Source organism: Dermacentor andersoni, unplaced genomic scaffold (assembly GCF_023375885.2).
Source record: "Dermacentor andersoni unplaced genomic scaffold, qqDerAnde1_hic_scaffold ctg00000098.1, whole genome shotgun sequence".
Lineage (NCBI taxonomy): Eukaryota > Metazoa > Arthropoda > Arachnida > Ixodida > Ixodidae > Dermacentor > Dermacentor andersoni.
Window position 1 is genome coordinate 247830 of NW_027314806.1, and position 15695 is coordinate 263524.

Consider the following 15695-nt stretch of genomic DNA (forward strand, 5'->3'; position numbering starts at 1 on the left):
TAAAACGCGTTTTCGCACAAATCCGTGCGCGGGTGCTAAAAAGAGCAGCATCGGCATGCTTAGCACGTCGTTTGGTAGAAATCCACGTGCGCGTTCTGCAAAAAGCACCATTTGCATGCACATCTTGTGGTTTTGCAGAAAACTTCATCCGCGTCTACCAAAAAATGCATGTGCATGCTTAAAACGCGTTTTCGCAGAAATGCGTGCGCGGGTGCTAAAAAGAGCAGCATCGGCATGCTTAGCACGTCGTTTGGTAGAAATCCACGTGCGCGTTCTGCCAAAAGCACCATTTGCATGCACATCTTGTGGTTTTGCAGAAAACTTCATCCGCGTCTACCAAAAGATGCATGTGCATGCTTAAAACGCGTTTTCGCACAAATCCGTGCGCGGGTGCTAAAAAGAGCAGCATCGGCATGCTTAGCACGTCGTTTGGTAGAAATCCACGTGCGCGTTCTGCAAAAAGCACCATTTGCATGCACATCTTGTGGTTTTGCAGAAAACTTCATCCGCGTCTACCAAAAGATGCATGTGCATGCTTAAAACGCGTTTTCGCACAAATGCGTGCGCGGGTGCTAAAAAGAGCAGCATCGGCATGCTTAGCACGTCGTTTGGTAGAAATCCACGTGCGCGTTCTGCCAAAAGCACCATTTGCATGCACATCTTGTGGTTTTGCAGAAAACTTCATCCGCGTCTACCAAAAGATGCATGCGCATGCTTAAAACGCGTTTTCGCACAAATGCGTGCGCGGGTGCTAAAAAGAGCAGCATCGGCATGCTTAGCACGTCGTTTGGTAGAAATCCACGTGCGCGTTCTGCAAAAAGAACCATTTGCATGCACATCTTGTGGTTTTGCAGAAAACTTCATCCGCGTCTACCACAAGATGCATGTGCATGCTTAAAACGCGTTTTCGCACAAATGCGTGCGCGGGTGCTAAAAAGAGCAGCATCGGCATGCTTAGCACGTCGTTTGGTAGAAATCCACGTGCGCGTTCTGCCAAAAGCACCATTTGCATGCACATCTTGTGGTTTTGCAGAAAACTTCATCCGCGTCTACCAAAAGATGCATGTGCATGCTTAAAACGCGTTTTCGCACAAATGCGTGCGCGGGTGCTAAAAAGAGCAGCATCGGCATGCTTAGCACGTCGTTTGGTAGAAATCCACGTGCGCGTTCTGCAAAAAGCACCATTTGCATGCACATCTTCTGGTTTTGCAGAAAACTTCATCCGCGTCTACCAAAAGATGCATGTGCATGCTTAAAACGCGTTTTCGCACAAATGCGTGCGCGGGTGCTAAAAAGAGCAGCATCGGCATGCTTAGCACGTCGTTTGGTAGAAATCCACGTGCGCGTTCTGCCAAAAGCACCATTTGCATGCACATCTTGTGGTTTTGCAGAAAACTTCATCCGCGTCTACCAAAAGATGCATGTGCATGCTTAAAACGCGTTTTCGCACAAATGCGTGCGCGGGTGCTAAAAATAGCAGCATCGGCATGCTTAGCACGTCGTTTGGTAGAAATCCACGTGCGCGTTCTGCAAAAAGCACCATTTGCATGCACATCTTGTGGTTTTGCAGAAAACTTCATCCGCGTCTACCAAAAGATGCATGTGCATGCTTAAAACGCGTTTTCGCACAAATCCGTGCGCGGGTGCTAAAAAGAGCAGCATCGGCATGCTTAGCACGTCGTTTGGTAGAAATCCACGTGCGCGTTCTGCAAAAAGCACCATTTGCATGCACATCTTGTGGTTTTGCAGAAAACTTCATCCGCGTCTACCAAAAGATGCATGTGCATGCTTAAAACGCGTTTTCGCACAAATGCGTGCGCGGGTGCTAAAAAGAGCAGCATCGGCATGCTTAGCACGTCGATTGGTAGAAATCCACGTGCGCGTTCTGCAAAAAGCACCATTTGCATGCACATCTTGTGGTTTTGCAGAAAACTTCATCCGCGTCTACCAAAAGATGCATGTGCATGCTTAAAACGCGTTCTCGCACAAATGCGTGCGCGGGTGCTAAAAAGAGCAGCATCGGCATGCTTAGCACATCGTTTGGTAGAAATCCACGTGCGCGTTCTGCAAAAAGCACCATTTGCATGCACATCTTGTTGTTTTGCAGAAAACTTCATCCGCGTCTACCAAAAGATGCATGTGCATGCTTAAAACGCGTTTTCGCACAAATGCGTGCGCGGGTGCTAAAAAGAGCAGCATCGGCATGCTTAGCACGTCGTTTGGTAGAAATCCACGTGCGCGTTCTGCAAAAAGCACCATTTGCATGCACATCTTGTGGTTTTGCAGAAAACTTCATCCGCGTCTACCAAAAGATGCATGTGCATGCTGAAAACGCGTTTTCGCACAAATGCGTGCGCGGGTGCTAAAAAGAGCAGCATCGGCATTCTTAGCACGTCGTTTGGTAGAAATCCACGTGCGCGTTCTGCCAAAAGCACCATTTGCATGCACATCTTGTGGTTTTGCAGAAAACTTCATCCGCGTCTACCAAAAGATGCATGTGCATGCTTAAAACGCGTTTTCGCACAAATCCGTGCGCGGGTGCTAAAAAGAGCAGCATCGGCATGCTTAGCACGTCGTTTGGTAGAAATCCACGTGCGCGTTCTGCAAAAAGCACCATTTGCATGCACATCTTGTGGTTTTGCAGAAAACTTCATCCGCGTCTACCAAAAGATGCATGTGCATGCTTAAAACGCGTTTTCGCACAAATGCGTGCGCGGGTGCTAAAAAGAGCAGCATCGGCTTGCTTAGCACGTCGTTTGGTAGAAATCCACGTGCGCGTTCTGCCAAAAGCACCATTTGCATGCACATCTTGTGGTTTTGCAGAAAACTTCATCCGCGTCTACCAAAAGATGCATGTGCATGCTTAAAACGCGTTTTCGCACAAATCCGTGCGCGGGTGCTAAAAAGAGCAGCATCGGCAAGCTTAGCACGTCGTTTGGTAGAAATCGGCGTGCGCGTTCTGCAAAAAGCACCATTTGCATGCACATCTTGTGGTTTTGCAGAAAACTTCATCCGCGTCTACCAAAAGATGCATGTGCATGCTTAAAACGCGTTTTCGCACAAATGCGTGCGCGGGTGCTAAAAAGAGCAGCATCGGCATGCTTAGCACGTCGTTTGGTAGAAATCCACGTGCGCGTTCTGCAAAAAGCACCATTTGCATGCACTACTTGTGGTTTTGCGGAAAACTTCATCCGCGTCTACCAAAAGATGCATGTGCATGCTTAAAACGCGTTTTCGCACAAATGCGTGCGCGGGTGCTAAAAAGAGCAGCATCGGCATGCTTAGCACGTCGTTTGGTAGAAATCCACGTGCGCGTTCTGCCAAAAGCACCATTTGCATGCACATCTTGTGGTTTTGCAGAAAACTTCATCCGCGTCTACCAAAAGATGCATGTGCATGCTTAAAACGCGTTTTCGCACAAATCCGTGCGCGGGTGCTAAAAAGAGCAGCATCGGCATGCTTAGCACGTCGTTTGGTAGAAATCCACGTGCGCGTTCTGCAAAAAGCACCATTTGCATGCACATCTTGTGGTTTTGCAGAAAACTTCATCCGCGTCTACCAAAAGATGCATGTGCATGCTTAAAACGCGTTTTCGCACAAATGCGTGCGCGGGTGCTAAAAAGAGCAGCATCGGCATGCTTAGCAAGTCGTTTGGTAGAAATCCACGAGCGCGTTCTGCAAAAAGCACCATTTGCATGCACATCTTGTGGTTTTGCAGAAAACTTCATCCGCGTCTACCAAAAGATGCATGTGCATGCTTAAAACGCGTTTTCGCACAAATGCGTGCGCGGGTGCTAAAAAGAGCAGCATCGGCATTCTTAGCACGTCGTTTGGTAGAAATCCACGTGCGCGTTCTGCCAAAAGCACCATTTGCATGCACATCTTGTGGTTTTGCAGAAAACTTCATCCGCGTCTACCAAAAGATGCATGTGCATGCTTAAAACGCGTTTTCGCACAAATCCGTGCGCGGGTGCTAAAAAGAGCAGCATCGGCATGCTTAGCACGTCGTTTGGTAGAAATCCACGTGCGCGTTCTGCAAAAAGCACCATTTGCATGCACATCTTGTGGTTTTGCAGAAAACTTCATCCGCGTCTACCAAAAGATGCATGTGCATGCTTAAAACGCGTTTTCGCACAAATGCGTGCGCGGGTGCTAAAAAGAGCAGCATCGGCATGCTTAGCACGTCGTTTGGTAGAAATCCACGTGCGCGTTCTGCCAAAAGCACCATTTGCATGCACATCTGGTGGTTTTGCAGAAAACTTCATCCGCGTCTACCAAAAGATGCATGTGGATGCTTAAAACGCGTTTTCGCACAAATGCGTGCGCGGGTGCTAAAAAGAGCAGCATCGGCATGCTTAGCACGTCGTTTGGTAGAAATCCACGTGCGCGTTCTGCCAAAAGCACCATTTGCATGCACATCTTGTGGTTTTGCAGAAAACTTCATCCGCGTCTACCAAAAGATGCATGTGCATGCTTAAAACGCGTTTTCGCACAAATCCGTGCGCGGGTGCTAAAAATAGCAGCATCGGCATGCTTAGCACGTCGTTTGGTAGAAATCCACGTGCGCGTTCTGCAAAAAGCACCATTTGCATGCACATCTTGTGGTTTTGCAGAAAACTTCATCCGCGTCTACCAAAAGATGCATGTGCATGCTTAAAACGCGTTTTCGCACAAATGCGTGCGCGGGTGCTAAAAAGAGCAGATCGGCATGCTTAGCACGTCGTTTGGTAGAAATCTACGTGCGCGTTCTGCCAAAAGCACCATTTGCATGCACATCTTGTGGTTTTGCAGAAAACTTCATCCGCGTCTACCAAAAGATGCATGTGCATGCTTAAAACGCGTTTTCGCACAAATCCGTGCGCGGGTGCTAAAAATAGCAGCATCGGCATGCTTAGCACGTCGTTTGGTAGAAATCCACGTGCGCGTTCTGCAAAAAGCACCATTTGCATGCACATCTTGTGGTTTTGCAGAAAACTTCATCCGCGTCTACCAAAAGATGCATGTGCATGCTTAAAACGCGTTTTCGCACAAATGCGTGCGCGGGTGCTAAAAAGAGCAGATCGGCATGCTTAGCACGTCGTTTGGTAGAAATCTACGTGCGCGTTCTGCCAAAAGCACCATTTGCATGCACATCTTGTGGTTTTGCAGAAAACTTCATCCGCGTCTACCAAAAGATGCATGTGCATGCTTAAAACGCGTTTTCGCACAAATCCGTGCGCGGGTGCTAAAAAGAGCAGCATCGGCATGCTTAGCACGTCGTTTGGTAGAAATCCACGTGCGCGTTCTGCCAAAAGCACCATTTGCATGCACATCTTGTGGTTTTGCAGAAAACTTCATCCGCGTCTACCAAAAGATGCATGTGCATGCTTAAAACGCGTTTTCGCACAAATGCGTGCGCGGGTGCTAAAAAGAGCAGCATCGGCATGCTTAGCACGTTGTTTGGTAGAAATCCACGTGCGCGTTCTGCAAAAAGCACCATTTGCATGCACATCTTGTGGTTTTGCAGAAAACTTCATCCGCGTCTACCAAAAGATGCATGTGCATGCTTAAAACGCGTTTTCGCACAAATGCGTGCGCGGGTGCTAAAAAGAGCAGCATCGGCATGCTTAGCACGTCGTTTGGTAGAAATCCACGTGCGCGTTCTGCAAAAAGCACCATTTGCATGCACATCTTGTGGTTTTGCAGAAAACTTCATCCGCGTCTACCAAAAGATGCATGTGCATGCTTAAAACGCGTTTTCGCACAAATGCGTGCGCGGGTGCTAAAAAGAGCAGATCGGCATGCTTAGCACGTCGTTTGGTAGAAATCTACGTGCGCGTTCTGCCAAAAGCACCATTTGCATGCACATCTTGTGGTTTTGCAGAAAACTTCATCCGCGTCTACCAAAAGATGCATCCCTATTGGAAAATCCTATTTAAATTCAAACTGGGTTATACAGGTTTAAACTGGTTTTAACAGGGACCTGTTTAGCAACAAACAGGTATAAACAGGACCAGTTTACACACGAACAGGTTTGAACGGGGTCCCGTTTGGCATGCAAACAGGTATAAACTGGACCAGTTTACACACGAACAGGTCTGAACGGGGTCCCGTTTGGCATGCAAACAGGTATAAACTGGACCAGTTCACACATGAACAGGGCTGAGCGGGGTCCCGTTTGGCATGCAAGCAGATATAGGCACGACCAGTTCAAGCAGAAATGGGTCTTAACAGGGGCCCTGTTTGCAACTAAACTGGCTTATACTGGACACAGTGGCACCATATAGGGTCGCCTGTTTGGCACAAAAGCTGGTTTATTCTGGAGCTTTTTGGCAACCATACTGGATGGTATCATGCATACGAGTTTAATGCTTGAATAGAACTGGGGAGGAACTTTTTATTGTTCGACATCCTGACAATTTAGCCCCTAGTGCTAAATTGGGGCCATTATCAAGCTCTACAGAAATTGCGTGACCACCTCGGAACATTCACAGACCAAACTGCGATATGCTAGCTGCGAATTTCAAACCGATTCCCGGTCCTGCCCAGTTGAAAAAGACACAGGAATTCCTGCTGCAACTACAGCAATTTCTGTTGTACGACAGAAGTTCCTAACGTTTCTGAAGTTGCGACAGACATTTCTGACGTTACGACAGCGATTCTGACGTCGCAACAGAAACATTCGGTCGCGACGGCCAAGAGTTCTGAAGTCGCAACAGAAGCACTTTCCGTCGCGGCCCTTTAAAATGTCAGCTTCGCATCGGTGGTGTACACTGTACTTTTTTTCTTGCGCGGTATTCAATCGTGCTTCTTTGGAGCCGGCAGTACTGATAGCACCGACACCGGCATTAAAGTCGACGTTGCCAATTGTTATAATTGTGCCGTGACGACGCGGCACCAGCAACGCCCTACCGGCCTCCTCAAAATCGGCCGCTGATCAAAATCATGCCATCTGCGGGAATGGCTGCGTATCCGCTTTGTTTTATTTGGTAAGATGGGGCACACAGGCCTGTGGACTTACATGTGCGGTTACACTGACACATTAGTTAATTTCCCAGAAATATTGCACAAGCATATGCGAAGCGGGAAAGAAGTTTTGGATTGTTCCACAAAGTTGCGTGAAAAGCTGTCTCGCTCGGGTCTCATTAATCTGGTACAGCGCTGCCGTGAGAAGCCAGTATTCTGTCGAGATGAAGACTCACCCACGAGTGTTTATGTAGCTATATTGTATTGAACACACGAATTATATGCGAGCTCAAAAGTGTAAAGAGCAAGAGACAACTGTCGAAATTAGCAGTAACAACCCTCAGTGTCCCCGGTCACCGTTGTCTGTTTCTGAATTTCGTATGAAATATGGATATCGTTCCAGCAAAATCGATGGTCTAGCACTCCACGATGTACCTGTCGATGGTAACAACACTTTTGCTCATCTAGAGATGCGGCAGTTGACGCGGTGAAGTGAAAGCGCATCGTGGCTTTTAATATGCAAATGTAAACAGCAACCCAGACAGCAATTTACACTCTTGACATAGCTTCAACATACGCCAGCAGAGATGTTCGGCGTGGTGCAGTGGTAAGATGCTTGTCTCGGAACCGTCAGGTTCAAAGTTCGAATCCTAGGCAAAAGGCATTATTTTTTCTACTTTTATTTTTTTATTTTATTTCGTATTAATAATTTTACATAACCTTAAAATGACCTCTGTCAATTTTTAATCAAATATTGATCAGGAACTACAGAATTTTCGACTACAGGGCGTCACACTACAGAGAACAGAACGACAGTCACAACGTCCCAAAATACGACAGACTGAAAATTTGCTGTTGTGTTTTTCAAGTGGGTGAGACGTCTATACGGCGTATACGCAGATTGCTGTCCTCTCTATTAAAAGCAACGTTGCTGAAACACGTCGTACAAGACGTTGTACGACTCGCATAACATCGAAATACAACGCCGTCACCATCCATGAGATCACCGAAAGCACGGTCGCTTTCGGTGGCGGCCTACAGATGGCAGCACAAGTAGCGCCGGTAAAGTTACAGGTGATATTATTTTGCCGTCCTCAGTTGTCGCCACATGTGAGTGCTTGCTGCATTGACGCCGTCCGATGTAGTTGTTTAATCGTGTGTACGCTGTGCCGAGAGAAATTGTGGTGCATTTTGTATGCATTGAGAATCACAAAACCCCTGGGACCGCGTAATGTAGCCCGCAGTATCCTTCGTGTGGTGCGCCGATGTGGAAGATATGACCCTTCGCGCTTCCTTTGTTCCGGGCTCATGAACAGGATCTCCTCCTCTGGCACTGTCGCATCGTATCGCGCTGTACGGAAGAATTTGGTGAAAGTTGTGCTCTTACGTCCTGTAGTTGATCCGCAATTCAACAGTGTGTGCGCCGGAAGGACCGTTGGTGCAGTCGATGCCGCGGCACCTGTGACGCTAAAAGGAGCGTTTTCCGAGTACGCCTAGAAAGGTAAGTCCGGCGCTTGCGCGCATTCTTCCTGTCTATGGTACGTGAAGTGTGCGTTGTTGTACGTATCGCAAGATCCGTACAACAACCGGATCCGGATTTGTAAAGCAGCAAGAATTATAAATGTGCTTTTCAAATGGTTGTTCTTCATGTCGCAGTGCACATTTAGCAAAAAGTTCCATGGAAATTGCCCTAAAACGTATTCATGTTACCAACAGCTCTATCTGTGGTTTATTTACTTTCACCTATGAAGCACGCTAGCGCGGGTGGTTCTTTGATCTAAATGGGCACAAAAATTCAAGCAAAGAAAGTTACTGTTTGTGTACATAATTTTTCATTAAGAAATGGTATAGTCATTTCTAGAAGTAGTACGTCGATGTGTCGTCGTCACAGCTAACAGCTGCGCGAGATAGCACCCGATTTCTTCGTCGACGCATGGCCAGATTTTTAGCTTGTATGGAAATTCTTCTGTTTATAGTGTGTCGTCAGATGACGTGTATTAGTGTCCTGTGTGTTTTCGTGTACTTGTAAAGGATTCCGATCTAGCAGAGAAGCCGAAATTACATAAGCAATGTTTCTTTTTAATCGAAAAATCCTTCTCTTTTCTGTATTGTCTCTCCAGAAATGAGGTGGTCTGTTGTAATTTTAAGCGCATCGTCCTTTGGGAGCAGTGCTTTGTTGCGCCGCATAGACAAGTTAGGTTTTGGAACGCTTTTCATGTCCTAAGGAATTTTTTGATAGTACAATTCACATTTCACGTTATACAGCTGTACGTTTGTGTGAACCTTTTCATAGTAGATTCATGTTCTCTACAGTTCGATTTACGTGTTATTTAACCGCCTGTGATGTTACAATCAGATATTTGCACAACCAGTTGCAGCTTCATGTAACTGGTTGTATGAGACTTTTTTCAAAATATGACGTGATCTTTTTATATCACAAGTTTGCAGTTTCAGCAGGGATTACAATAAATAAGTATTTATTATTGTTTAGGGATGGCAAGATTTTGTGAACCAGAGGCACCTCCACATATGCACCTGCGGCACTTCTGCAGCCTCAACAGCACGGAAAAGTACCTGATGTGCATGCTGTGACAAGGTGTGTGCAAAGCAGTTGCTGCCACTTACAAGAGCTGCAGATTTTGTTGGTATCATCCATGTTTGGAAACTCCTGAATTTTTCGTGGGTTTACAAATGTGGGCTCATTTTACAATTTTATTAATGTCATTTTAGAAAGACAATGAAGTTGTGTTGGTTAAGATGTTTTAAAGCTGTTGAGAGATTGACGGTATGACATTGTTAAAATGCATGTAAAAAATTAATTATAATGGTACTTGTACTGCTTTATTATTAGCGATGCAATATCTCTAACGAGAACATCAGAGGGGCACGTGCTTTTAGGAAGTTTAGTCAGATAAATTCCTGAAGCAGCGTAAAGCTCTGTAATCTAAAAAAAAATGTTGTCAGTTACTGGTTTCAAGTTCGCTGCTGCTTTTCGTGCTGCACGACAAGTTAAATAATGGTTGATAATGTGTGTGTGACGTAATAGTTCTGCGCAAACACACGAGGTGGAGAAGTAATTAATAAAGGGAAAATCAGACATCCACCTGCTCGTACCATTTGCAACAAAGGAAACCTGTATGTGTTCCTCAAAAGGAAAGCCGCACAGTTGAAGAAAAATTCGTCCTGGTCCGGGACTCGAACCCGGGACTACCGCCTTTCCGAGGCAGCCACTCTACCATCTGAGATAACCAGCTGGCTAGCACATGGCAGGACGAAGTCGAATTACTTGACAATGCGAAGCAAAAGCAAGGGTTTGACATAACATTTTTTTCTCCTTTATTAATTACTTCTCTACACCTTGCGCATTTCCGCAGAACTATTACGTCAGACCCTTGCCTTTGCTTCATGTTGTCGACAAATTCGACTTGGCCCGGCCATCTGCTAGCTGCCTGGTTATCTTAGATGGTAAAGAGGCTGTCCCGGAAAGGCGGTGGTCCCGGGTTTGAGTCCCAGACCTGGACGGTTTCTTTTTTTCAATTGTGAGGCTTTCCTTTCGAGGAATCCGTACGGGTTTCTTTTGTAGCAATTGCTACGAGCGGGTAGATGTGCGATTTTCCCTTTATTAATGTGTGTGTGTATGCAACAATGGGGGTGCTGAGAGCAAGCTTTAAAATAATGTGTGCTATGTCCCCAACAAAGAATTTAGTGTCTGCAGCGTTTTTACAAAATATTATGTTCACAGGTTGGCAGGTATGACATAATGTACAACAATAATGTACAACACTTTTGCTGTAGATGCATTTTCATAACGTCCATTTTCTGTCTACTTGAATCGTATATTTAGAATTTGGCCCACCTTCAGTTTGATCAAGTTACATAGGTAGCCCCCTCTGAGTTAAATATAATTAGGAGCTATTGTAGATATGCATGATATACCTACTCACTGTATTGTGACAGATATTTTTAGGGACTGTGTTGTGAGGCATGCTTTACCTGTATGTCTTGCTGCAGCTTGCCCGACAAAAGCATAAATGCTTTGCCCACCTTTATTATTATGCTTTCATGTAGACTTCTAACATCTGTGCCCACATAGACTCCATGTTCTTAATTACATTTTTCTAAGTATTCACTGTTGTGCATTACATTATTGTGTTACATTACTGTGCATTACATGTTTTTCTTTGTTTTATTTTGGAGGGGGTATTCATTTCTATAATAGTACAGAGAATAGGAGTTCAAAACAAAAAGCCACGAAAGGTGGCTTAAAAGTGTATGAAGCTTGGAATTCTACATTCCATCCCCTAAAGCGCTACCAGTAGTAAAAGATTCCTAATTGTCTTTTTTAGAAGCTAGCTGCCAGATACATAGTCCCATTAGGAGAGTATGTTATTTTTTCTTCTTTTGTCTGACTTGTTTTGTTGAATGTTCTCCTTGTTCAGAATTTGTTTTCTTGCCACCTCATGCAATACTCCAACTGGAGCCTATGAGCTATGTGTATAATAAATAAGTAAATTCCTAAAGCATGCAACAAACCATGCAGCATAGCATTTAAATGTTGCCAGTTTATAATGCTTCTTGAGTGCAGCGCATCATGGAGCTTGAGGCTGATCTCTTCAGATGTAAAACAAATTGCAGGGTATGAAAATGTGGTCCTACAAACTGCTGGTTACGCATGTCAGTCAGCCTGTTGCAGTGGTCACAAGTGAGAATGTAACCAGAAGCTGGGCGTGCTCGGCCATTTTGCATATGGCACAGGATAAAGCTTCACCTCTGCCATTGCTTCTCTTATAATAATGGCCTCCGAGTATACATGCCGAGTTATGCTTCTGGGGACACCTATTAGTTAACCTTATCAGGTAATACCATTAGCCTTATGGGTGCTATAATGTTGCAGTGCCTGCAGGATGGCCAGCATTACAACACATTAAAATTATTGTACAAGTCATGCAATGGTATCGGGATTGGCCCACCAAGTGACAACCTTTAATTACACTATACCTGGGATCAGCTCACTCAGTCAGGGAGACATCCATGCATAAGGGGAGGGGTATGGCAAATAGAGGGCGTTCAATTAATCTTTCTCACATAGATAGCTGATACATATAATCTTTCTTAAATTGGATGCTTTGTTGCTCAAAGTGAAGTTACTTATGGGCATAATGTCAGCATTTCGATCCTATTTATGCTTAACGAAAGTTGCTTTGTTCAGTGTCACTTTTTATATTGTTTCGCTTGTGATTCTAAGCTCACTTGTTTTATAGCTGCTGTAGGTATGGCTGGACCTGGAGAAGAAGTGTAAGCAGACCATGCTATGTTGCTGATCTGCACTGATCTCCACATCCAAGTTGGTCCCGCGACAGTTGGGCACCATTGTGCCTTGCTTCATTGACAAGGTGATATAATATAGTGAGCTTGTACTTCAATATCGGTATTGAAAATTATGTTAAGGAAAAAAGACAAGGATTGGTCTTTATGATAGATACACTCATGTTCTTTCTTTAAGGTGTTCTTTTGACACTGTTCTGCATGGACAAATTTTTAGAGAATTATAACAGTCCTTTATTGCAAAGTGCCATGGCGCTAGTTTATGCGTTAAACTAGCACTCTTTCACCAAAAAAAGCCTTATTTAGCACACAATTCACAAGGAAAGAAAGGAGGCAACAGGACAGAGTGCTACTAACAGTTCAGTATTATTGCTCGCACAGTGATATTGTGCAAAAGGTGAAAGGGGGAGAATAGATCTGAATACATGCTGTTCGCACAGAAACATGGTGAGCGTGACACTTGTTTTACAATGATAAGAAGCAGTCTCACTGTCTAGTAATTCTCTGCATGGGGAGCTAGCGCTAGGTTCCTCGTCATACATATAAGAAAAGCCTCAGATATCTCTCCAGCGCTTTTGTCTTTATATTTTGTCACGATCAAGCAGCTTTCAAACATAGGTGCATGTGCGCCGAGAGCAGTGCACTACCACTGCTAACTGACCCATGCATCAAGTTTGCTTGGTCACGCTGCCAGTCATTTATACATTGGCCGGTTTATCCGATGTAGCCTCTACTGCACGAAATGGTATGTGATAGACACTGCACCTGTGTACTGTACGTGCTTTGTTACATGATTTTTTTTTCAGAGATAGTGATGCAGGCCTTTTCATTATTTACATGCCTACACAACAAACCAAGCCAGCATGAGGCAACTGTTCTCGGCACGAAACAAACTTGATTCGTTAGTTTTCGTTCATTGGTGCGATCACACTAAGGCAGACAAGCTTGTAGGCTGTGCTTCTGCAATTTGTACAGCACACTGACAGCACTGGTGTGGGCCTCATCTGTGGGCTGACTTATGGCACCTTCTACAGCGCAGACCACTTGTGTTGGGCGAGGCACCAATGTTGACGTTTGTTCCCTTGTGCAAAACAGCAGTCCTAGGTTTTGAGTAGTTGTAGGAAGACAAGGTAAACACAACTTCCATGGCTTGAGTGGGCTCATTTCTCTTGGGGCATCTAGCTTTTTTTCTTGCAACTGTGCAGAGGTGCTTCCCTAGAGTCTGTGTGAAAATGGCATAGAGTTGTGCATTCGGGAACTCCTGAACAATGATCTGCTATAGTTAGGGCTTTGCGAAAATGCACTGTCTACCAATTGGTAGAAGGTGCATTATTCAGCCACTGATTTCCTGTTGGCATGCTTGCACTCGTGCTGTCAGTAATTTCTTGGCTTGCCGAATTATCTTGAGGCCCCACGCTGATGATGCTACCGATGTCGTCATGTGCAGACTTTTCAGGATGAGGTTTTTTGCTTTGCAAATGTTATTGAAAGGTAGGTGGTGCTTACAGGTAGCTATACTAGATATTAGTGGAATGAATTGGCCCATCTTGCTTCATCAAACATCGTCACGCCGACATCAGTTGCACAAACAAAAAACCTGGCCTACTCGCAGCGTCGTGCACGAAGAAACAAACAAATCAGCTGCTGGATTGTCTTGACATGGCATACTAAGCTGAGACCGGAACTGCTGTAGCTACAAACCAGGCAGAGACGATGATGATGAGCAGGGATTTGCAGTAGCGCCACTTCGTGGGGCAGCAAGGAGGCTCCGTTCAAAACAAAAATGTCGTTCAGCAAGTAGAACCATGCAACGGTCAGAGTCGGTGCATGGTGCTCTCGATCAAGTTGGCTCAAGGAGTGTCCGAAAAATCAGACGAGAGGTTGCAAGGCGACCGAACTTTCGGAAGTTGTTATACATTATGGTCCATGGGGAGAATGGCGGCGCCGTGAAGCAGACCGAGTAATCAAGTCCGAATTTTCGGAGTCCGGAAAATCATTCGGCGACTGTACCTATACCTGTGTGTCTATGTATACCTAGGTGCAACAGTGTTTGCTATGATCTGTGCAAGAATTGCTGTTGCCCGTAGATGCCCAACATGTCGGGTGTCAAGTTGTAAAATACCTTGCAAAAGTGATCTACGGAAAAATACCGCTTCTGCTATATTTCGCTTTTGCAAGAAATTTTGCGGCTGCTGGCACCTACCTTAAAAGGCTTTATATGGTCTTCGCATGGCCAGGGCCTTCTACTTTTGTGAGTTTGCTTATCTCGAAATTTACCCCGGTTTTTATAACTTCAAGTTGGCGGGATCCCTAGTCTCCTTTAACGTATACCCAATAGACCTTACATAGGGGTTTTGGCATTTCCCTGCCATCTAAATGCAGCCATTGTGGCCGGGATTCAAGCCAGTACACTACGGTATTTTGCTGGCAGAAGGGTTTAGTTTCTGAATAATTTATTATCTCAACCTGTCGGTGTTGTTTTTAAAGGTATTTCATGTTTGTATTCTGTTGCTTCAATACTAGTAATTATTGCTAATCAAACGATGTGTCCATCTTTTTCCTATAACACTTGCTTCAATCGCCTGCTAATTATGACAGCTTATTCTCCCACAGTACTCCATGTTCCCTTGAAACATAGGCATTGCATGAAACCACATATTTTTCAATAAGATTTATTCATTATCTCCTATGACCGGAATGCTGAACCTTTCTTATCTGTGGGAACATAGGCGAATTTGCCTATGTGCCAACCTGTTGCATGAGTCAAGATAAATTATTGGCTTTACTTTTTCAGGTGCCCTGCTCGCTCTCACCCAAGCAACCCACTCCAGCGGTCTTCTCTCGGCAGACTGGATGCATCGAAATACCGTTAGAAGGTCCAATAAACAGTGCTTGGGACATTTATGATATGCTTTTTTTTAAGCCGGATGACTTCAGGCTTAATGAAAGCTCAAGTTGGTGTACAGAAATACCTACGTAAAGTATACTTGTCTTTTTCACTTACAAGTACATGCCAATACTTTGCCTGACATTTTTCACCCCAAAATTACGCTTTACTGTGGATTTGTGAACAAACCATTACAACAAAAAGCACTGCATTAAAACGAGTACAAGTAATCGAACAAATACTAAATCTGCAAGAATTACATTTGCATACTAGTAGTAAATATGAAAATGAGGTACAGTCTTCTTCAGGGTGCATTTTCTTGTAGGTCATACATAGAGAACGTACTCGTGGGTCATACAAAACTTGTTCATGATGTATCACATCAGTGTTGGTAGTGCTAATCAATTTATGCCGAAAATTGTGTTTATCTTCGTATCAAGCAATGTACCAGGCAAACCTACATGTGAAAGTGGCATTCTTGTTGCAAACATAATGCAGATCTACTTAGATCTCTTCAATGCTGATCGCAAATACACAA

General features: G+C 44.8%; 1 long non-coding RNA gene across 3 annotated transcripts; it reads left to right on the forward strand.

Moving 5' to 3' along the window:
* The first annotated feature begins 7966 nt into the window (after positions 1-7966).
* On the forward strand, positions 7967-15174 carry LOC140214470 (uncharacterized). Of its 3 annotated transcripts, XR_011891394.1 has the most exons (4): positions 7967-8446; positions 9437-9541; positions 12207-12338; positions 15065-15174. It is a non-coding gene; the product is annotated as an uncharacterized lncRNA (long non-coding RNA). The 3 variants fall into 3 exon arrangements; XR_011891393.1 differs by lacking the exon at positions 7967-8446 and having other exon boundaries at positions 8493-9541; positions 12207-12351; XR_011891392.1 differs by lacking the exon at positions 7967-8446 and having other exon boundaries at positions 8493-9541.
* Positions 15175-15695: the final 521 nt, after the last annotated feature.